Raw genomic sequence first — 23758 nt, 5'->3', positions numbered from 1 at the left:
GAAACATTTACCATTCTGAGAGGATGACGTGCGGGACCCATGAGGCAGCAGCATCCTCAACGATTCCAAGGCGGCAGGGGATCAAAGAAAAGAAAAAGGAAATATCCAGAAATTAATTAGGGGTTCAAAAAAATCCATCAAAGAAAACTTTTATTGTTCATAGAGGATGACTTGTGGGACCAACCTGCCAATAGCGTCCTCATCGTTTCAAAGGGGCAGGAGATCAAAAGAAAAAGGCAAATAGCCAGAAATTAGGGGTCAAAAATAACTCCAAGAAAGGAAACTTTTATTGTTCGTAGAGGATGACATGCGGGACCCATGAGCCAGCAGCTTACTCAACGTTTCAAAGGCGGCATGAGATCGAAAGAAAAAGGCAAGTGACAAAATATCAGGAGCAAAAGATAATCCAAGAAAAGAAACTTTATTGTACATAGAGGATGACATGTGGGTCCCATTTTGCAGCAGCAGTCTCAATGTTTGTAATGCGGCTTGAGATCAAAAGAAAAAGAAAGTAGCTAGTAATTAGGGGGTGAAAAAAATCCAAGAAAAGAAAGTTGATGGACATAGAGGATGACATGCGGGTCCCTTGAGCCAACAGCTTACTCAACGTTTCAAAGGGGGCAGGGGATCAAAAGAAAAAGGCAAGCCAAAAATCAGAGGGTGAAAAAAATCCAACAAAGGAAACTTTTATAGCACATAGAGGATGACATGCGGGTCCCATGAGCCAGCAGGTTCCTCAATGTTTCAAACGTGGCATGAGATCGAAAGAAAAAGGCAAGTGCCCAAATATGAGGTGCCAAAAAAAACTCCAAGAAAAGAAAGTTGATTGCTCATAGAGGATGACATGCGGGTCCCATTTAGCTGCAGCGGTCTCACTGTTTGAGAGGCGGCAGGGGATCGAAAGAAAAAGGCAAGTGAACGAATATGAGGTGCCAAAAATAATCCAAGAAAAGAAAGTTTTATAGTACATAGAGGATGACATGCGGGTCCCATTTAGCAGCAGCGGTATCACGGTTTGAGAGGCGGCAGGGGATCAAAAGAAAAAAGAAATTGCCAAAAATCAGAGGGTGAAAAAAAACCAAGAAAATGAACTTTTATAGTACATAGAGGATGACATGCGGGTCCCATGAGCCTGCAGGTTCCTCAACGTTTCAAACGTGGCATGAGATCGAAAGAAAAAGGCAAGTGAAAAAATATCAGGAGCCAAAAATAATTCAAGAAAAGAAAGTTTTATAGTACATAGAGGATGACATGCGGGTCCCATTTAGCAGCAGCGGTATCACCGTTTGAGAGGCGGCAGGGGATCGAAAGAAAAAGGCAAGTGAAAAAATATGAGGAGCCAAAAATAATTCAAGAAAAGAAAGTTTTATAGTACATAGAGGATGACATGCGGGTCCCATTTAGCAGCAGCGGTATCACTGTTTGAGAGGCGGCAGGGGATCGAAAGAAAAAGGTAAGTGACCAAATATGAGGAGCCAAAAATAATTCAAGAAAAAAAGTTTTATAGTACATAGAGGATGACATGCGGGTCCCATTTAGCAGCAGCGGTATCACCATTTGAGAGGCGGCAGGGGATCGAAAGAAAAAGGTAAGTGACCAAATATGAGGTGCCAAAAATAATTCAAGAAAAGAAAGTTTTATAGTACATAGAGGATGACATGCGGGTCCCAGTTAGCAGCAGCGGTATCACCGTTTGAGAGGCGGCAGGGGATCGAAAGAAAAAGGCAAGTGACCAAATTTGAGGTGCCAAAAAAAACTCCAAGAAAAGAAAGTTGATTGCACATAGAGGATGACATGCGGGTCCCATTTAGCAGCAGCGGTCTCAACGTTTCCAAGGCGGCAAGGGATCAAAAGAAAAAGGAAGTAGCCGTAAATCGGGGGTCAAAAAATCCAAGAATAGAAAGAATTTTGGTTCATAGAGGATGACATGCCGGACCCATGATCCTGCATCGTAAACGGCTCGATCGGAGAACGTTGAACGAGATGGCGCGATCTAGAAAAAAAACAATGCCAGAGAGGCTGCCATCTGGGCCCTACATCCCTCGGCGGTGTGGATTTGCGTTGACTCGGCCGGCGAACCCGAGATTTCGAGATGCACCACGTCCCGGGCCACCATACGCGACGTTTTGGCCGCTTTCGTCGGGCTAGGTGGCCTCAAAAACGAGAAAAAAAAAGTTTTGACATGCACCACGGAGGGACCCAAAATCGTCGGCCATGGTACACCAGCAACCACGGCGCGACTTCAACTTCGTCGGCCATGGCAACTTTTCTTGTAGTGAATGTTCTTCTCTAACAATATGCATACTCAAACCATTTAATCATGATAAATCACCCTTGCTTCAGACAAGACGAGCATGCGTAGCAACTCACATGATATTCAACAAAGGTGTAAAAAGTTGATGGCGTCCCCAGAAACATGGTTACCGCTCAACAATCAACTTATAAGAAATAATATACATAAGCAACATATTCAATACCACAATAGTTTTTAAGCTATTTTCCCATGAGCTATGTATTGCAAAGACAAGGAATGAAATTTTAAAGGTAGCACACAAGCAATTTACTTTGGAATGGCAGAGAAATACCACATAGTAGGTAGTTATGGTGGACACAAATGGCATGAGTTTTGGCTCAAGGTTTTTGGATGCACGAGAATCATTTCCTCTCAGTACAAGGCTTTGGCTAGCAAGGTTGTTTGAAGCAAACACAAGTATGAACCGGTACAGCAAAACTTACATAAGAACATATTGCAAGCATTATAAGACTCTACACTGTCTCCTTGTTGCTCAAACACTTTTACCAGAAAATATCTAGACTGTAGAGAGATCAATCATGCAATCCAAATTTCAACAAGCTCTACGGTAGTTCTCCACTAATAGGTTTAAACTACATGATGCAAAAGCTTAAACATGATCTATGAGAGCTCAAAACAATTGCCAAGTATCAAATTATTCAAGACAATATACCATTTACCACATGAAGCATTTTCTGTTTCCAACCAAATAGCAATCAACGAAGCGGCTTTCAACTCCACCATGAACATTAAAGTAAAGCTAAGAACACCAGTGTTCATATGAGAAAGCGGAGCATGTCTTTCTCCAACACAAGGAATGCTAGGATCCGATTTTATTCAAACAAAAACAAACAGACGCTCCAAGTAAAGCACATAAGATGTGACGGAATAAAAATATAGTTTCACTAGAGGTGACCTGATAAGTTGTCGATGAAGAAGGGGATGCCTTGGGCATCCCCAAGCTTAGATGCTTGAGTCTTCTTGAAATATGCAGGGATGAACCACGGGGGCATCCCCAAGCTTAGACTTTTCACTCTTCTTGATCATATTATATCATCCTCCTCTCTTGACCCTTGAAAACTTCCTCCACACCAAACTCAAAACAAACTCATTAGAGGGTTAGTGCATAATCAAAAATTCACATGTTCAGAGAGGACACAATCATTCTTAACACTTCTGGACATTACCCAAGGCTACTGAAAGTTAATGGGACAAAGAAATCCACTCAACACAGTAAAAGAGGCAATGCGAAATAAAAGGCAGAATCTGTCAAAACAGAACAGTCTGTAACGACGAATTTTTTCGAGGCACTTAACAGGCTCAGATGAAAAAGCTCAAATTGAATGAAAGTTGCGTACATATCTGAGGATCACGCATGAATTTTTTCAGCATTTTACGAGTTTCCTACAGAGAGACCTACTCAAATTCGTGACAGGTAAAAATCTGTTTCTGTGAAGGAATCCAAATCTAGTATCAACTTTACTATCAAAGACTTTACTTGGCACAATAATATGATAAGGAGAGGTTGCTACAGTAGTAACAACTTCCAAGACGCAACAAAACAGTAGTAAAATAAAAACATCATGGGTTATCTCCCAAGAAGTGCTTTTCTTTAACGTCTTTCAGCTAGGCGCAGAAAGTGCAAATCAAGTATTATGAAGAGAAGAAGCATTATTACCAGGGGCTTTGCGTCTACCCTTCTTACTCTTATTCTTACTCTTTGGTTTAGGGAATATATGACCGCATCTGGGTGTAGAGGTAAAATTTAGAGTGCCTTTCCCCACATATATGGTTGCTCCCAAGAGTTTCAGCAGGGATCTTCCAAGTGTGATTTGTCCTGTCCCTACACATTCAATAACGAGATAATCAGTGGATACCGTTCTTCCAAGAAGGGTTGTAAACACACCTTCCTCTATTCCCTTAGGAATTATAATAGAGTTATCAGTAAGAGTTATTCCTTCTCCACCTTCAGTAAGCCCCCAGAGTGTCAAAGATTCATAAATACTTTTAGGCATAAGGCAAAATTCAGACATAATATCAGAACGGGCGTAAAAAGTTTCACCACCAATAGCAATTTTAATAGTAGGGTCCCACATTGAAGGTTCAGAGTTTACTGGAACATAATCAAAATGCTCACGAATCTGACTATACCCTTCTTTTAAGCAAGATATATTTGTCTCAAGAGTGTTTAATCTATTATAAATACCAACAAGAGATGAATCAAAATTATTAGCTGAGCTAGATGATGCAACCAATTTTTTTATGGCATTAAAAGCTTGATCCCCATCGCAATGAAGGAAATCTCCTCCCACTACAGCATCCAAGGCATATCTATAGCGAAGAATAAGCCCAAAATAAAATTTACTAAGAAGCGGGCTTAGAGTCATTTTAGGTTCAGTTTTACCATAAGAATCAAAAATTCCAGACCAAGCTTCCTTAAAACTCTCCTCATCCCCTTGTTTAAAAGTAAAGATCAATTCCTCAGGTGACAGAGTAACAAGTACAGGACTAGACATGATAACAAATTAAATGCAAGTAACTAATTTTTTTGTGTTTTTGATATAAAGAAAGCAAACAAAACAGAAAATAAAATAAAGTAAAGCAAGACAATAAACAAAGTAAAGAGATTGGATGTGAGAGACTCCCCTTGAAGCGTGTCTTGATCTCCCCGGCAACGGCGCCAGAAAATAGTCTTGATGACGCGTGATGCACACGTCCGTTGGGAACCCCAAGAAGAAGGTGTGATGCGCACAACAGTAAGTTTTCCCTCAGAAAGAAACCAAGGTTATCGAACCAGTAGGAGATGAAGGCCACGTGAAGGTTGTTGGTGGAGGAGTGTAGTGCGGCGCAACACCAGGGATTCCGGCGCCAACGTGGAACCTGCACAACACAATCACAATACTTTGCCCCAACTTAACAGTGAGGTTGTCAATCTCACCGGCTTGCTGTAGACGAAGGATTAAACGTATGGTGTGGAGAATGATGTTTTTTTGCGAAGAACAACATAGAACAGAGATTGCAGTAGATTGTATTTCAGATGTAAAAGAATGGACCGGGGTCCACAGTTCACTAGTGGTGTCTCTCCAATAAGATAAATAGCATGTTGAGTGAACAAATTACAGTTGGGCAATTGACAAATGGAGAGGCATAACAATGCACATACATATCATGATGACTACTATGAGATTTAATTAGGGCATTACGACAAAGAACATAGACCGCTATCCAGCATGCATCTATGCCTAAAAAGTCCACCTTCGGGTTAGCATCCGCACCCCTTCCAGTATTAAGTTGCAAACAACAGACAATTGCATTAAGTACTGTGCGTAATGTAATCAACACAAATATCCTTAGACAAAGCATTGATGTTTTATCCCTAGTGGCAACATCACATCCACAACCTTAGAACTTTCTGTCACTGTCCCAGATTCAATGGAGGCATGAACCCACTATCGAGCATAAATACTCCCTCTTGGAGTTACAAGTATCAACTTGGCCAGAGCCTCTACTAGCAACGGAGAGCATGCAAGAACATAAACAACACATATATGATAGATCAATTAATCAACTTGACATAGTATTCCATATTCATCGGATCCCAACAAACACAACATGTAGCATTACCAATAGATGATCTTGATCATGATAGGCAGCTCACAAGATCTAAACATGATAGCACAAGAGGAGAAGACAACCATCTAGCTACTGGTATGGACCCATAGTCCAAGGATGAACTACTCACGCATCAATCCGGAGGCGGGCATGGTGATGTAGAGCCCTCCGGTGATGATTCCCCTCTCCGGCAGGGTGCCGGAGGCAATCTCCTGAATCCCCCGAGATGGGATTGGCGGCGGCGGCGTCTCTGGAACTTTTCTCGTATCGTGGCTCTCGGTGATAGGGTTTTCGCGAAGGAGAGAATATATAGGCGAAGGGGCAGAGTCGGGGGACGCTCGAGGGGCCCACCCCATAGGGCGGCGCACCCAGGGGTGGGGTCGCACCCCCCTAGGGTGTGGCCGCCTCGTCACCCCTCTTCGTCTCCTCTTCGGAATTCTGGAAGGCTCCGTGCAAAATAAGACCGTGGGCTTTTGTTTCGTCCAATTCCGAGAATATTTCTTGTGTAGGATTTCTGAAACCAAAAACAGCAGAAAATAGGAACTGGCGCTTTGGCATCTTGTTAATAGGTTAGTGCTGGAAAATGCATAAAAATGATGTAAAGTGTATATAAAACATGTGAGTATTGTCATATAACTAGCATGGAACATAAGAAATTATAGATACGTTTGAGACATATCATTAGCTCACTTGTCCACTAAGGGGTTTCGTCGAGGAGGAAACCGGGCCTTTACAAGGTTCTTGAGGTACACATCCACAACCGAATTGGAGGCTCCCAATAGATGTAACAACACAACAACAACTAGGGTTTCCAAAAGGGAACACTAGCAAAGGGTGAAAGGATCATATGCTGCACCTAGAGGGGGTGATTAGGTGCTACCCAATTTTAAGTTATTTTTCAATTAGGCTTGACACAAAGGTAAATTCTCTAGATATGCAACTATGCGAATTTACCTAGATGACAATGTATGCAACTAAGCAAGTGATGACCCACAAGTATAGGGGGTTGATACGTCCCAAACGTATCTATAATTTCTTATGTTCCATGCTACTTTTATGATGATACTCACATGTTTTATACAAATTATATGTCATTATTATGCATTTTTTGGCACTAACCGATTGACGAGATGCCGAAGAGCCAGTTGCTGTTTTCTGCTATTTTTGGTTTCAGAAATCCTAGTAAGGAAATATTCTCGGAATTGGACGAAATCAACGCCCAGGGGCTTATTTTTCCACGAAGCTTCCAGAAGACCGAGGGAGATACGAAGTGGGGCCACGAGGCGAGGTCACACTAGGGCGGCGCGGCCCAGGTCCTGGCCGCGCGGCCCTAGCATGTGGGTTCCCCGTGACTCCTTCGACTCCGCCCTTCCGCCTACTTAAAGCCTTCGTCGCGAAACCCCCAGTACCGAGAGCCACGATACGGAAAACCTTCCAGAGACGCCGCCGCCGCCAATCCCATCTCGGGGGATTCAGGAGATCACCTCCGGCACCCTGCCGGAGAGGGGAATCATCTCCCGGAGGGCTCTTCATCGCCATGATCGCCTCCGGATCGATGTGTGAGTAGTTCACCCCTGGACTATGGGTCCATAGCAGTAGCTAGATGGTTGTCTTCTCCTCATTGTGCTATCATGTTAGATCTTGTGAGCTGCCTATAATGATCAAGATCATCTATTTGTAATGGTACATGTTGTGTTTGTTGGGATCCGATGAATATTGAATACTATGTCAAGTTGATTATCAATCTATCATATATGTTGTTTATGTTCTTGCATGCTCTCCGTTGCTAGTAGAGGCTCTGGCCAAGTTGATACTTGTAACTCCAAGAGGGAGTATTTATGCTCGATAGTGGGTTCATGCCTCCATTGAATCTGGGACACGATGAGAAAGTTCTAAGGTTGTGGATGTGCTATTGCTACTAGGGATAAAACATCGATGCTTTGTCTAAGGATATTTGTGTTGATTACATTACGCACCAAACTTAATGCAATTGTCTGTTGTTTACAACTTAATACCGGAAGGGGTTCGGATGATAACCTGAAAGTGGACTATTTAGGCATAGATGCATGCTGGATAGCGGTCTATGTACTTTGTCGTAATGCCCTGATTAAATCTCATAGTAATCATCATGATATATGTATGTGCATTGTTATGCCTTCTTTATTTGTCAATTGCCAAACTGTAATTTATCACCCAACATGCTATTTATCTTATGGGAGAGACACCACTAGTGAACTGTGGACCCCGGTCCATTCTTTACATCTGAAATACAATCTACTGCAATTGTTCTTTACTGTTCTTCGCAAACAAACATCATTTTCCACACTATACAATTAATCCTTTGTTTACAGCAAGCCGGTGAGATTGACAACCTCACTGTTATGTTGGGGCAAAGTACTTTGATTGTGTTGTGCAGGTTCCACGTTGGCGCCGGAATCCCTGGTGTTGCGCCGCACTACACTTCGCCGCCATCAACCTTCAACGTGCTTCTTGGCTCCTACTGGTTCGATAAACCTTTGTTTCTTACTGAGGGAAAACTTGCTACTGTACGCATCACACCTTCCTCTTGGGGTTCCCAACGGACGTGTGTTAACTTCACGCATCAAGCTAATTTTCTGGCGCCGTTGCCGGGGAGATCAAGACACGCTGCAAGGGGAGTCTCCCACATCCAATCTCTTTACTTTGTTTTTGTCTTGCTTTACTTTACTTTATTTACTGCTTTGTTTGTTCTCTATATCAAAAATACAAAAAAAAATAGTTGCTAGTTTTACTTTATTTACTGTCTTGTTTGCGTTCTCTATATTAAAAAACACAAAAAAATTAGTTACTTGTTTTACTTTACTTTATTTAGTTTGCTTTACTTATCTTTATTACTGTTAAAATGAATACTCCTGAGAACACTAAGTTGTGTGATTTCACTAGTAAGGCATAATGGAAAACAACTGTGAGCTTTTTAATCTATTTCCTGAGTTAAGACATGGATGGTTTGATGCGAAAATTAAAAACCTATGGAACCTTATTTGCATGCTAGTAGCAATGATATTAGTATGAACGCTTTGAACACCATTGTTGCTAATGATATGGAAAATTCTAAGCTTGGGGAAGCTGGTTTTGATGAGCATGACATTTTTAGTCCCCCAAGCATTGAGGAGAAAATTTTCTTTGATGATACTTCGCCTCCTATTTATGATGATTATAATGATAGTGGTCTTTTGGTGCCGCCTACTATGGAGAGTAAATTTTATTATGATTATAATATGCCTCCTACACTTGATGAGAATAATAATGATAGCTACTTTGTTGAATTTGCTCCCACTACAACTAATAAAATTGATTATGCTTATGTGGAGAGTAATAATTTTATGCATATAGCTCATGATAAGAATGTTTCATTTGATAGTTATATTGTTGAGTTTGTTCATGATGCTACTGAAAATCTTTATGAGAGAGGAAAATATGGTTGTAGAAATTTTCATGTTACTAAAACACCTCTCTATATGCTGAAATTTTTGAAGTTACACTGGTTTTATCTTTCTATGCTTTTTGCATTATGCTTCATGAATTTGTTTATTTACAACATTCCTTTTCGTAGGAAGTGGGTTAGACTTAAAAGTATTTCTTATTTGCTTTAGATGCTCTCTTTTGCTTCAACTCTTATTTCTTGCGAGAGCATCATTAAAATTACTGAGCCCATCTTAATGGCTATAAAGAAAGCACTTCTTGGGAGATAACCCATGTATGTTTTTATTACTGTTTTGTTGAGTCTTGGAAGTTGTTACTACTGTAGCAACCTCTCCTTATCTTTATTTTATTGCATTGTTGTGCCAAGTAAAGTCTTTGATAGTAAAGTCAATACTAGATTTGGATTACTGCGCAGAAACAGATTTCTTGCTGTCACGAATTTGGGCAGGGATCTCTGTAGGTAACTCAGAAAAATCTGCCAATTTACATGCGTGATCCTCAGATATGTACGCAACTTTCATTCAATTTGAGCATTTTCATCTGAGCAAGTCCAGTGCCTCTAAAAAATTCGTCTTTACGGACTGTTCTGTTTTGACAGATTCTGCCTTTTATTTCGCATTGCCTGTTTTGCTATGTTTGATGGATTTCTTTGTTCCATTAACTTTCAGTAGCTTTGTGCAATGTCCAGAAGTGTTAAGAATGATTATGTCACCTCTGAATATATGAATTATGCACTAACCCTCTAATGAGTTTGTTTCGAGTTTGGTGTGGAGGAAGTTTTCAAGGGTCAAGAGAGGAGGATGATACAATATGATCAAGAAGAGTGAAAAGTCTAAGCTTGGGGATGCCCCCGTGGTTCATCCCTGCATATTTCAAGAAGACTCAAGCATCTAAGCTTGGGGATGCCCAAGGCATCCCCTTCTTCATCGACAACTTATCAGGTCACCTCTAGTGAAACTATATTTTTATTCAGTCACATCTTATGTGCTTTGCTTGGAGCGTCTGTTTGTTTTTATTTTTGTTTTGTTTGAATAAGATCGGATCCTAGCATTCTTTGTTTGGGAGAGAGACACGCTCCGATGTTTCGTATGACCACATATGTTCTTAGCTTTATCTTTAATGTTCATTGCGAAAGTTGGACTATTTCATTCATTGCTATATGGTTGGAAATGGAAAATGCCGCATGTGGTAAATGGTATAATGTCTTGAATAATTTGATACTTGGCAATTGTTGTGCTCATATAGATCATGTTTAAGCTCTTGCATCATGTACCTTGTACCCATTAATGAAGAATTACATAGAGCTTGTTAAAATTTGGTTTGCATGATTGGTCTCTAGAGTCTAGATATTTTCTGGTTAAGGTGTTTGAACAACAAGGAGACAATGTAAAGTCTTATAATAGTTACAATATGTTCATATGTGAGCTTTGTTGCACCTTTTATACTTGAGTTTGCTTCAAACAACCTTGCTAGCCTAGCCTTGTATTGAGAGGAATTCTCCTCGTGCATCCAAATCCTTGAGCCAAATACTATGCCATTTGTGTCCACCATACCTACCTACCACATGGTATTTCTCCGCCATTCCAAAGTATATTACTTGAGTGCTACCTTTAAATTTCTACTCTTTGCCTTTACAATATATAGCTCATGGGAAAAGTAGCCTTAAAAACTATTGTGGTGAAGAATATGTACTTATGTGTCTTATTTCTTAATAAGTTGCTTGTTGAGCGGTAACCATGTTTCTGGGGACGCCATCAACTTTTACCTTTGTTGAATATCATGTGAGTTGCTATGCATGTTCGTCTTGTCTGAAGTAAGGGCGATTTTCATGATCAAATGGTTTGAGTATGCATACTGTTAGAGAAGAACATTGGGCCGCTAACTAAAGCCATGATTCATGGTGGAAGTTTCAGTTTGGACACAAATCCTCAATCTCTTATGAGAATATTAACTGTTGTTGAATGCTTATGCATTAAAGAGGAGTCCATTATCTGTTGTCTATGTTGTCCCGGTATGGATGTCTAAGTTGAGAATAATCAAAAGCGAGAAATCCAATGCGAGCTTTCTCCTTAGACCTTTGTACAGGCGGCATAGAGGCACCCCTTTGTGACACTTGGTTGAAACATATGCTATGCAATGATAATCCGTGTTAATCCAAGCTAATTAGGACAAGGTGCGAGCACTATTAGTATACTATGCATGAGGCTTGCAACTTATAGGATATCTTATACATAACACATATGATTTATTACTACCGTTGACAAAATTGTTTCTTGTTTTCAAAATGAAAAGCTCTAGCACAAATATAGTAATCCATGCTTCCCTCTGCGAAGGGCCTATCTTCTACTTTATTGTTGAGTCAGTTTACCTATTCTTTCTATCCCAGAAGCAAACACTTGTATCAACTGTGTGCATTGATTCTTACATGTTTACCTATTGCACTTGTTATATTACTTTGTGTTGACAATTATCCATGAGATAAATATGTTGAAGTTGAAAGCAACCGCTGAAACTTATATCTTCCTTTGTGTTGCTTCAATGCCTTTACTTTGAATTTATTGCTTTATGAGTAACTCTTATGCAAGTCTTATTGATGCTTGTCTTGAAAGTTGTATTCATGAAAAGTCTTTGCTATATGATTCATTTGTTTACTCATTATCTTCATCATTGCTTCGAATCGCTGCATTCATCTCATATGCTTACAATAGTATGATCAAGATTATGATAGCATGTCACTTCAGAAATTATCTTTGTTATCGTTTACCTACTCGAGGGCGAGTAGGAACTAAGCTTGGGGATGCTTGATACGTCCCAAACGTATCTATAATTTCTTATGTTCCATGCTACTTTTATGATGATACTCACATGTTTTATACACATTATATGTCATTATTATGCATTTTCCGGCACTAACCTATTGACGAGATGCCGAAGAGCCAGTTGCTGTTTTCTGCTGTTTTTGGTTTTAGAAATCCTACAAAGGAAATATTCTCGGAATTGGACGAAATCAACGCCCAGGGTCCTATTTTTCCACGAAGCTTCTAGAAGTCCGAAGAGGAAACGAAGTGGGGCCACGAGGTGGCGACACACTAGGGCGGCGTGGCCCAAGCCCTGGCCGCGCCAGCCTACTATGTGGGCCCCTCGTGACGCCCCCTGACCTGCCCTTCCGCCTACATATAGTCTTCGTCGCGAAACCCCAAGTACCGAGAGCCACGATACGGAAAACCTTACAGAGACGCCGCCGCCGCCAATCCCATCTCGGGGGAATCAGGAGATCGCCTCCGACACCCTGCCGGAGAGGGGAATCATCTCCCGGAGGTCTCTTCATCGCCATGATCGCCTCCGGATCGATGTGTGAGTAGTCCACCCCTGGACTATGGGTCCATAGCAGTAGCTAGATGGTTGTCTTCTCCTCATTGTGCTATCATGTTAGATCTTGTGAACTGCCTATCATGATCAAGATCATCTATCTGTAATGCTACATATTGTGTTTGTTGGGATCCGATGAATATTGAATACTATGTCAAGTTGACTATCAATCTATCATATATGTTGTTTATGTTCTTGCATGCTCTCCGTTGCTAGTAGAGGCTCTGGCCAAGTTGATACTTGTGACTCCAAGAGGGAGTATTTATGCTCGATAGTGGGTTCATGCCTCCATTAAATCTGGGACAGTGACAGAAAGTTCTAAGGTTGTGGATGTGATGTTGCCACTAGGGATAAAACATTGATGCTTTGTCTAAGGATATTTGTGTTGATTACATTACGCACCATACTTAATGCAATTGTCTGTTGCTTGCAACTTAATACTGGAAGGGGTTCGGATGATAACCTAAAAGTGGACTTTTTAGGCATGGATGCATGCTGGATAGCGGTCTATGTACTTTGTCGTAATGCCCTGATTAAATCTCATAGTACTCATCATGATATATGTATGTGCATTGTTATGCCTTCTTTATTTGTCAATTGCCCAACTGTAATTTGTTCACCCAACATCTATTTATCTTATGGGAGAGACACCACTAGTGAATTGTGGACCCCAGTCCTATTCTTTACATCTAAAATACAATCTACTGCAATTGTTCTTTACTGTTATTCGCAAACAAACATCATCATCCACACTATACATCTAATCCTTTGTTTACAGCAAGCCGGTGAGATTGACAACCTCACTGTTACGTTGCGGCAAAGTACTGTGATTGTGTTGTGCAGGTTCCACGTTGGCGCCGGAATCCCTGGTGTTGCGCCGCACTACACTCCGCCACCAACAACCTTCAACGTGCTTCTTGGCTCCTACTGGTTCGATAAACCTTGGTTTCTTTCTGAGGGAAAACTTACTGCTGTGCACATCACACCTTCCTCTTGGGGTTCCCAACGGATGTGTGTCTCACGCGCATCATAGGTATAGCTTCTACCCACTTATATTAGTAACATAATAAACACCAACAAGTATATGAGTATAACCTTCTGAAGGAGGAAAAGGGCCCATAAAGTCAAACCCTGAGCAGTCAAATGGTTCAATAACGAGAGAATAATTCATAGGCATTTCATTGCGTATAGAAATATTACCAACTCTTTGGCATTCATCACAAGATAAAATAACTTTCTTGCATCCTTAAAAAGAGTAGGCCAATACAAACCTGATTCTAGAACCTTTTGTGCAGTTCTATCTCCAGCATGATGTCCTCGATAAGCACTATCATGACATTTTCTCAATATCTCTCGTTTCTCATATTCTGGAACACATCTTCGCATAATACCATCCACTCCATCTTTATATAAGTGTGGGTCATTCCAAAAAATAATGCCTCAAGCCATAAAATATTTTCCTTCTTTGCTGAGCTGTAAATGTTGGAGGCAAGTACATGGAAACAATAAAGTTAGCATAATCAGCATACCAAGGACTCCCTCGCGAGGTAACTTTATTGCAGCCAACTGTTCATTTGGAAAACTATCATTAACAGGAATAAGATCATAAGAAATGTTTTCCAATCCAGACATATTATCCGCAACAGGATTTTCAGCACCCTTCCTATCTACAATATGCAGATCAAACTCTTGTAAAAGCAGTACCCATCTAATAAGCCTAGGCTTAGCGTCTTTCTTTTCCATAAGGTACCTAATAGCAGCATGATCGGTATGAATAGTAACTTTCAAATCAATAATATAAGGTCTAAACTTATCACAAGTAAAGACTGCAACTAGGAATTCTTTTTCGGTAGTAGCATAATTCTTTTGAGTACCATCAAGAGTCTTACTAGCATAATGAATAACATTCAACTTTTTATCTACTCGTTGTCCAAGAACAACACCTACTGCAAAATCGCTAGCATTACACATAATTTCAAAGGGTAAAATCCAATCAGGTGGTTGAACAATAGGAGCAGTGGTTAAAGCCTCTTTAAGTTTCAAAAGCTTCCTTACAGTCATCATCAAAAACAAAAGGTACATCCTTTTGGAGAAGATTCGTAAGAGGCTTTGAAATTTTAGAGAAATCCTTAATAAACCTCCTATAGAAACCAACATGACCAAGAATACTACGAATACCTTTAACATCCCTAGGACAGGGCATTTTCTCAATTGCTTCAACTTTGGCTCTGTCGACTTCAATACCTCTTTCAGAAATTTTATGTCCAAGAACAATTCCTTCATTTACCATAAAGTGGTATTTATCTCAATTAAGAACAAGATTAATTTCCTCACATCTCTTCAAAACTTTATCAAGATTGTGCAAACAATTATCAAAATAAGTCCCATAGACGGAGAAATCGTCCATGAATACTTCCATAATTTCTTCGCAAAAACCATGGAAGATAGCGGACATGCACCTTGGAAGCGTAGCAGGAGCATTACACAAACCAAAAGGCATACGTCTATAAGCATAAGTTCCATAAGGACAAGTAAAAGTGGTTTTCTCTTGATCTTGCTTTTTAACAGCAATTTGAGAAAACCCAGAATAACCATCAAGAAAACAAAAATGAGTTTTCTTAGACAACCTTTCTAACTTTTGATCTATAAAAGGTAAAGGATAATGATCCTTCTTAGTAACTTTGTTAACTTTTCTAAAATCAATGCACATCCTATAACCAACTACTACTCTTTGAGAAATAAGCTCATTACTCTCATTAGGAACAACAATAATTCCTCCTTTCTTAGGGACACAATGCACAAGACTAACCCATCAATTATCATCAATAGGGTAAATAATACCAGCATCAAGGAGTTTCAATACCTCATTTCTTACCACAACCTTGATCTTAGGAATTAAACGGGGTTGATGTTCAACAACTGGCTTTGCATCAGGTTCATATTAATAGCATGCTGACATATAGTAAGGGAGATCCGTTCCAAATCATCAAGAGTATATCCCATATCTCCTCGGTGTTTCTTCAATACTCCCAATATCCTTTCCTCTTCCTGCCCTGAAAGTTTAGAACTAATAATAACATGATATAGTTTCTTATCATCAATATAAGCATATTTAAGATCATCAGGTAAAGGTTTTAAATCGAAAACAGGATCCTCCTTGGGTGGTAGTGTGGTACCCAAGTCTTCCACAGGTAAATTGTATTTAAGCATCTCTGGTTGACGAAGAAGAATCTCGTCAATCTCATTTCTTTCCTCTATAAAGATCTCACTTTCGTGGTCCTCCATTTATTGTTGAAAAGCATTGTTAGGAGCAAGAGCAATAGAGGCAAGTTGTTCAACTCTAAAATCTTCATTAGGCAATTCAGTTTCATAAGGAGCTTTGGTAAACTTAGAAAAAATACTCATAAGACTCTCCATCAAATTTAGTAAGAATTTTCTCCTTCTTACAATCTATAATAGCACCACAAGTGTTCAAGAAAGGTCTACCAAAAATGATAGGACAATCTTACTAGCAGCTGAACCAAGTACTAGAAAATCAGCAGGATATTTAGTCTTACCACATAAAACTTCCACATCTCTAAGAATACCAATTGGAGAGATTGTCTCTCTCTATTAGCAAGTTGAATAACCACATCAATTTCTTCAAGTTCACAAGAACCAATTTCATGCATGATTTCCCTGTAAAGCTCATAAGAAATAGCACTTTAACTTGCACCAATATCACATAAACCATAATAGCAATGATAACCTATTCTGACAGAAAGCATAGGAACACTAGTTTTCCTAGATACTAGGATGTGAAACAATATTAGAAGCATCTTCACAGAAGATAATGTGTCAATCTTCTACATTTTCAGTGGCAAGGTCCTTTATATATATATATTGCTACTGTAGGCTCAACCATTATTTGTTCATCTGGTTTTATAGATTTCTTTGTACTTTTGTTAACCACGCTAGTTATAATAAAATGTTCCTTTACCTTGACAGGGAAAGGTACTTTCTCAATATAAGGTTGATGACCCACAAGTATAGGGGATCGCAACAGTCTTCGAGGGAAGTAAAACCCAATTTATTGATTCAACACAAGGAGAGCCAAAGAATATTTGTAAGCCTTAACAGCGGAGTTGTCAATTCAGCTGCACCTGGAAACACACTTGCTCGTAATAGTTTATCAGTAGCAACAGTTTTATAGCAGTAGCAGTAGTGAAATATAAGCAGCAGTGTAATAAAGACAGCAGTAGTGATTTTAGTAAACAGCAGGATTAAAATATTGTAGGCATAGGGATGGATGAACGGGCGCTGCATGAATAAGATAACTCATGTAATAATCAAGACTAGGCATTTGTAGATAATAATAAAACAGTATCCAAGTACTAAACAACCATAGGCATGTGTTACGTATATAGTTGTACGTGCTCACAATGAGAAACTTGCACAACATCTTTTGTCCTACCAGTCGGTGGCAGCCGGGCCTCTAGGAAAACTACTGGTAATTAAGGTACTCCTTTTAATAGAGTACCGGAGCAAAGCATTAACACTCCGTGAACACATGTGATCCTCATATCACAGCCTTCCCCTCCGGTTGTCCCAATTTCTGTCACTTTGGGGCCTCGGGTTCCGGACAGCAATATGTGTATACAACTTGCAGGTAAGATCATAAAACAATGAATATCATCATGAATCAATAACATGTTCAGATCTGAAATCATGGCACTCGGGCCCTAGTGACAAGCATTAAGCATAACAAGTTGCAACAATATCATAAAAGTACCAACAACGGATACTATGCACTATGCCCTAACAATCTTATGGCTATTACATGAACAATCTCATCCAATCCCTACCATCCCCTTCAGCCTACAGCGGGGGATTTACTCACACATGGATGGGGGAATCATGGATGGTCGATGGAGAGGCATCGGTGGCGATGATGGCGATGATCTCTTCCAATTCCCCGTCCCGGCAGGGTGCCATAACGGAGTTTCTGATCCCGAGATTGGGTTTCGCGATGGCGGCGGAGTTCTGGATGTCTTCTGGAAAATTGGTCGACTCCCCGTGCGTTTTTAGGTCAAGGGCTTTAAGTAGTCCAGAGGGGAGCGTCGGGGGCTGGCCGAGGCGGCCTCACCATATGGCGGCGCGGCCATGGGCCCACCGCACCGCCATGTGGCGTGTGCGCCTCTTTGCCCCCCTCCGTCACATCTTCTGGCTCCGTGGGTCTTCTGTAAAAATAGGCTCATTGCAATTATTTCCGGGGATTTTCCTGAAAGTTGATTTTCTGCACAAAAATAAGACACCAGGGCAATTCTGCTAAAAACAGCGTTAGTCCATGTTAGTTGTATCCAAAATACACAAATTAGAGGCAAAACAATAACAAAAGTGTTCGGGAAAGTAGATACGTTTTGGACGTATCAACTCCCCCCAAGCTTAGCTTATTGCTTGTCCTCAAGCAATTCAGTTAACAACTGAGTGCGATAAAAGAACTTTCATGAACACATTTGCTCATATGATGTAAATATTCTCATTATATGGACGAATACTTAAGCAATTCATAATAAGATAAATGCAAATAAAGTCATCTAATAGTTGTGTCAATCATGAAAAAGATACCAACAACAAACTAATAGTAAGCATCATGAAACATATCTATCAGCAGGATTGTAATGCTCATAAAAAGATATGATAAAGTGGTATCTCGCTTGCCCGTATTTGTACAGCAAAACATAAATGCCCAAGCACCTCTGAAGTTCATGGGAAGACTAGAAGTAAAGATTATCAAAGATAAAGGCATCAAAATTATACCACAGTTAACCATATTCTGGGACAAACATATTACACTAAGAATGACAATTATGCTCTCAAGAAGGTGCTCAAAGAAAGGATGGTGACTCAACATAAAAGTAAAAGATTGACCCTTCGCAGAGGGAAGCAGGGATTATGTCAACACCCGGATTTTTAAGTCCGAATGCCTATTATGTCATACATCGCAATCCCAGGAATATTGTTGTTGCGAGGCATAATAGTTAAGTATCACAGTCATCATTCATTACAAACCATAAGTCTTACAAATTGGAATCACATGATCCATATTACACGAATAGTTGATCTATGGATCAACGAACAAACACAAGTTCATAGTTCAACATAGCGGAAGCGTAAGATACAAGGACTCTCTAGTCCACAGGCCAACGCTTGACGTCGGAAGGCGCTTAGTTGTCGTAGGCGTCCTGCTGGTCATCTCCTTGGTCCTCTTCATACTCTGGCCATTTGAATAGCCAGGGACAAAGCCGTGAGTACGTTGAGTACTCGCAAACTAATACTAAAAGTAAGTGCTAGACAATCTAGTGGGGTCTGCTAAGCTCTAGTTTATTTGCATAAAGCTAGTTTTGGTTCACAAAGTTTTTGAGAAAAGCTTACTCAAGTGCTAACTAACTCAAGTGGGAACATTAGTGTCATTCCCACCATTCAAGTGGTGATTTCAATTCAATCCACCACAAGTCATTTCCCATCACCATTCAACATTATTTTCAAAGATATGACATTGGAAACTGTATAGCCTTTCCAACCGTCCGTAACCGTGGACGCGGCTATTCGAATAGGTTTACACTCTGCAGAGGTTGCACACTTGTGCCACAACATTTGATTTCATCCGTCGGGATTTCCCCGAATAATCGTAACACAGTACGCGGATCATCAACCATAACCTTTCACTTACGAACCCTAGTATGAGCACCTCTCCCCATGAGCTTGGCCTCCCAGTGAAGACCAACTGCCAACCTGGGAACTGCACAGGGCTTGGGCCGGACATTCACCTCATTTCGCATCATATCGTATCGTTTCTTTTGTGGTAGAGGCAGCTTTCGGCATAACCCCGATGACGCTTGTTTAGAGGGAACCCATACTAAGACGCATAAACTTCCAGTTAAGCCCTACCCATAATCAGGTATTGTGGGGGTACTTGAGAATTGGAAAGGTATCGCATTCAAACCAACATCATGTTTTATCAAAAATCACCATCTTCTCTTGGTCGTATTCACCTTCAAAAATTATTCAATGGAATGCATCTTCATTCCAAGGTTTCAAAATCCTTTCAAAAATCACCAGGTTCCCATCTAGAGTAGTCAGTTTAGTTTATTAGCACTAGCTCTAATTCATGAGGGGTGCTATCTTGCCTTGCTTGGAAGAGACTAACTCACTACTCTAGTAACCAACTTGTACTTCGACCAAAGTTAACTATAAAAGTAAACCTTTTAGAAAACAAGTAAAAGCTTGGGATGGGTTCACATAAGGAAAGATAAGAACATGGTGCCATGCCCCAAGGGGCTTTGCACTTTGCAAGAGTAAAAGCTTGCATAGTAATTTAGCTTGCCCTGGGTAGTTCTCAAACTGTTCCTCCTCCTCCTCCTGGTAGCAACCTTCTTCTTCGGCGTACTCTCCGGTGCTACCGTCTAAATTTGAATACGAGTATAATTACTCACTAATTCAATGGCTATTCCACACATCACAAATAAACACACAAACTACTCTATGCACACACATAAATAAACTAGGGTGCATGGGTTGTGGGATTTAAATAGAATTTGTATTCCATATGTAGATGATAGTTTCCATAGGGTTCTTGAGAAATAATTTCCTCTCATTGAAATCTTCTTAAGGTTTAATTTCTCCAACAATCATGGATGAACTCATATTGACCTAAATCAAATGTTCATCATCATAATCACTTGGTAGAATGATTTAAATGAGGTGGAACACCTCATACCATTTAAATAACACTATATTTGATTTAAATCTCAAGAAGTTCATATAAGAGAGTTTGGAACCAGGGGTCCAAACATCCCATGAATTCATGTGAGACAAGTTTAAATGAAGTATAAGACTTCACACCATTTAACTTTAATAGTTTTGGACAATATCAACTAGTTAAACTAGTCAAAATATCCATTCACTAAACCATGGCATGATCATACAAAGTGACCACACCATTTTATTGCATAAACAATTAGTGTAAGTCAAATGTGAGCTATTAGAGTTGGAATTAACTTAATATACATTTTGGTTGATTTTTAATAATTATTTGAATAGGGAAAAGTCCCTGCCTGGTTATTTTTGTCACATTAATTCTACAAAGAAATTGACCATGAGGCCAGTGGCATTGGATAGAGAATTTCAGTGGCTTTCTAACAATGTCAAAATCACTAAATTTGGTTTAGCCAATTCGAAACTATTTAATTTCAAAGTTTGTGCAGTATTGGAAAATGTTTGGAAAAGTTTAAATCAAATTTGAATTAAACAGGCCGGCGGGAAACGAAACTGGGCCAGATTCGGAATCAAACAGCCCAGTCCAGCCCACCACGGTCCACAGACGCGTGGGCTGCCTGACAGGGTGGGGTCCGCCTGTCAGCCTCCTTTAAAACCCGAAACGGTACGGGGCGACGTGGAGCGTAGGATTAGAGAGGGATCTAACTGCTGAGGTGCATCGTCTCGCCGGCGAGAGAGAGGTTCGCCGGTGGCTCGGGTAGGGGGTGGGAGAGCTAACCAGGGCTCCCGCGGTGGCTGGCAGTGTGCGTGATGTCGATGTGGACGACGGCGGTTCTCCTGGTACCGGCGGCGACTCCTGGATCGGCTCCAATCGACGGCGGCGAGGTGCGGTACTGGCGGGCTCCGATCTTCAAATTGAAGCAGCTCCGGCGACAATCGAGCAAGTGGTTGGGTGGAGGAGAAGCAGTGGAGGGTGGTGAACGTGGTGGTGTGCTCAGCTTCGTCCAGGGAACTCCGTATTTATAGATGGCCAAGGGTGCGGCGTGGCCGTGAAGAAGTCAACCGAGGGGCGGCGGTTCCGGCGAGCGGTTGGGCTCGGCGAGGGTGCTGTCGGGTTCTCCTCTGCCAGGCGATGCGTTTGGCGGCGACAGCGCGGTCGGGGAAGGCTGGGTTAGGTCGCATTGCTTCCGTGTCCGTCGCGTCCGCGGTGGACCAGGGTTCTCTTCTCCGGCGACGGCGGTTGCGAGTCTTGGTCGAGGGCGTGTCTGGGAGCGTTGCGGTGTCACGGTGATGCTCAACGTGCTTGCAGGGGGTCCAGGGGGTGCTCGAGGTCGTGGCGCGGCACGTGGCCAGTGGATGTCCGCGGCGTGCTCACGCGCGACGCGAGCGGCGTCCAGGGCGAGTTTGGGCGCGTGTGTTCCGGCTGCTGTCGAGCTCCTCCTCGACCAGGGCTGTGCTAGGGTGGCGTAGGAGAGGCGGTGGCACACGGTGGCGAGGTGGCCAGGGGTGGCGAGCAAGGGAGAGAGGGGGAGGTGGTCGGCTCGGCGACATGGCCGGCATGGCCATGTCCTAGCTTCTCTCCTCCTCTCCTTAGCTCAACTATGTGGCCTTGAGGGTTTAAGGGGACCAGGGAACAATGTAGTATAGCTTTGGTTTCAATTAGGTGAGGTAGATCACTATTTGCAATAGTTGCAAATAGTGCCCAATTTTGGAATTCACAAAAATGTCCAAATTTGAAATAATTCAAATGGTGAACCTTTTTGAAAAGTGAGTGTTGAGATAAGTTGTAATTGACCAGAGATGAATGGAGGTGGTGGTGGAAAAATTAGATTTCAAATTTTGGCCAAAATGGCTAAGTGAAGATTGTTGAACTTGTTATAAAGTTGCAACTTTGGATGAGCATAGCTAGTGATCAAAGATGAATTTGGCAGGGTGGTCTTCATCAAAGTTGTTCACCTTGATGTTGACTTTGAAATGGTGCAAAGAGTTAGCAAGAATTGGTTTGAAAAAATTGAATTGCAGGGGCTCAAAGTGGTGATCAGACTAAAATTGGCAGATTTGGCCATCATCACATGTGAGTGGGAAAAGTGTTGGAAATTCATTTGAACCCTGGTTCCAAAAGTTGTAATAAGTGTTTAACAACATTATTCAACTAATGGTGAAGACCAAATAGGTCTAGGGTCAAAATTTATAAAAATGCCATAGGGCATATGTGAGGGTTTTTAGGGTTTTGCCTTTTATTTGATTTTCTTCCTCCTTGATTTATTTGGTTGGTGATCTTCATCTGATCACTCTAGGGTTTTAGAGCACATCAAGATACAAGTAATAACAATCACATGGCATATCACTCAAATGCACAAGTCCTATGCATGGTACTATATGCAAGAAGAAAAGTTTTTGTTAGTTTGAAATTTTGTTTTCTGGAATTCTCTAACTTTCTTTTCATTGAAATTTGGGGTGTTACAAACCCTTCCCCCTTACAAAAGATCTCGTCCCGAGATCGAAAAGAAAGTTAGGTACTAAAGAGATCTGGGTACTCCTTCTTCATGAAGTCTTCGCGTTCCCAGGTGGCTTCATCCTCTGTATGGTTGCTCCATTGGATCTTTAGAAACTTGATGCTTCGGGTGCGGGTGGTTCTGTACGCTTCTTCTAGGATGCGAATCAGCACTTCGCGGTAAGTCAGATCCTGGTTGATATCCACCGCTCGGTGATCGATGTTCTTGAACACTTTGGTCTTCTCAGGGACTTCAAGACATTTCCGGAGAAGTGAGATGTGAAAAACGTCGTGCACAGCCGACATTTCTTCAGGCAACTCCAGTTGATAAGATACTTCACCTCGGCGGCTGAGGACTTGGAAAGGTCCCACATAGCGAGGTGCAAGCTTTCCTTTCAGCTGAAACCTTTGCATCCCTTTCAAGGGGGATACCTTGAGGTAGACGAAATCTCCGATCTCAAAGGTCATCTCCCGACGTCTCTTGTCGGCGTAGCTCTTCTGTCTGGATTGCGCAGTCTTGAGGTACTCGCGGATCTTGTGAACTTTCTCTTCGGCTTCACGAAGAACGTCTGGGCCGAAAACTTGACTCTCTCCGACTTCCGACCAGTTCAGGGGGGTACGGCACTTCCTTCCGTACAAGGCTTCAAAGGGGGCCATCTGTAGGCTGGCTTGGTAACTATTGTTGTAGGAGAATTCTGCGTAAGGCAGGCAGTCTTCCCACTTGGATCCGTATTCCAGTACGCATGCTCTAAGCATGTCTTCCAGTATCT

The sequence above is a fragment of the Lolium perenne genome, chromosome 2 (genome assembly GCF_019359855.2).
Source record: "Lolium perenne isolate Kyuss_39 chromosome 2, Kyuss_2.0, whole genome shotgun sequence".
Taxonomy (NCBI): Eukaryota; Viridiplantae; Streptophyta; class Magnoliopsida; order Poales; family Poaceae; genus Lolium; species Lolium perenne.
This window is presented reverse-complemented; position numbering follows the sequence as displayed.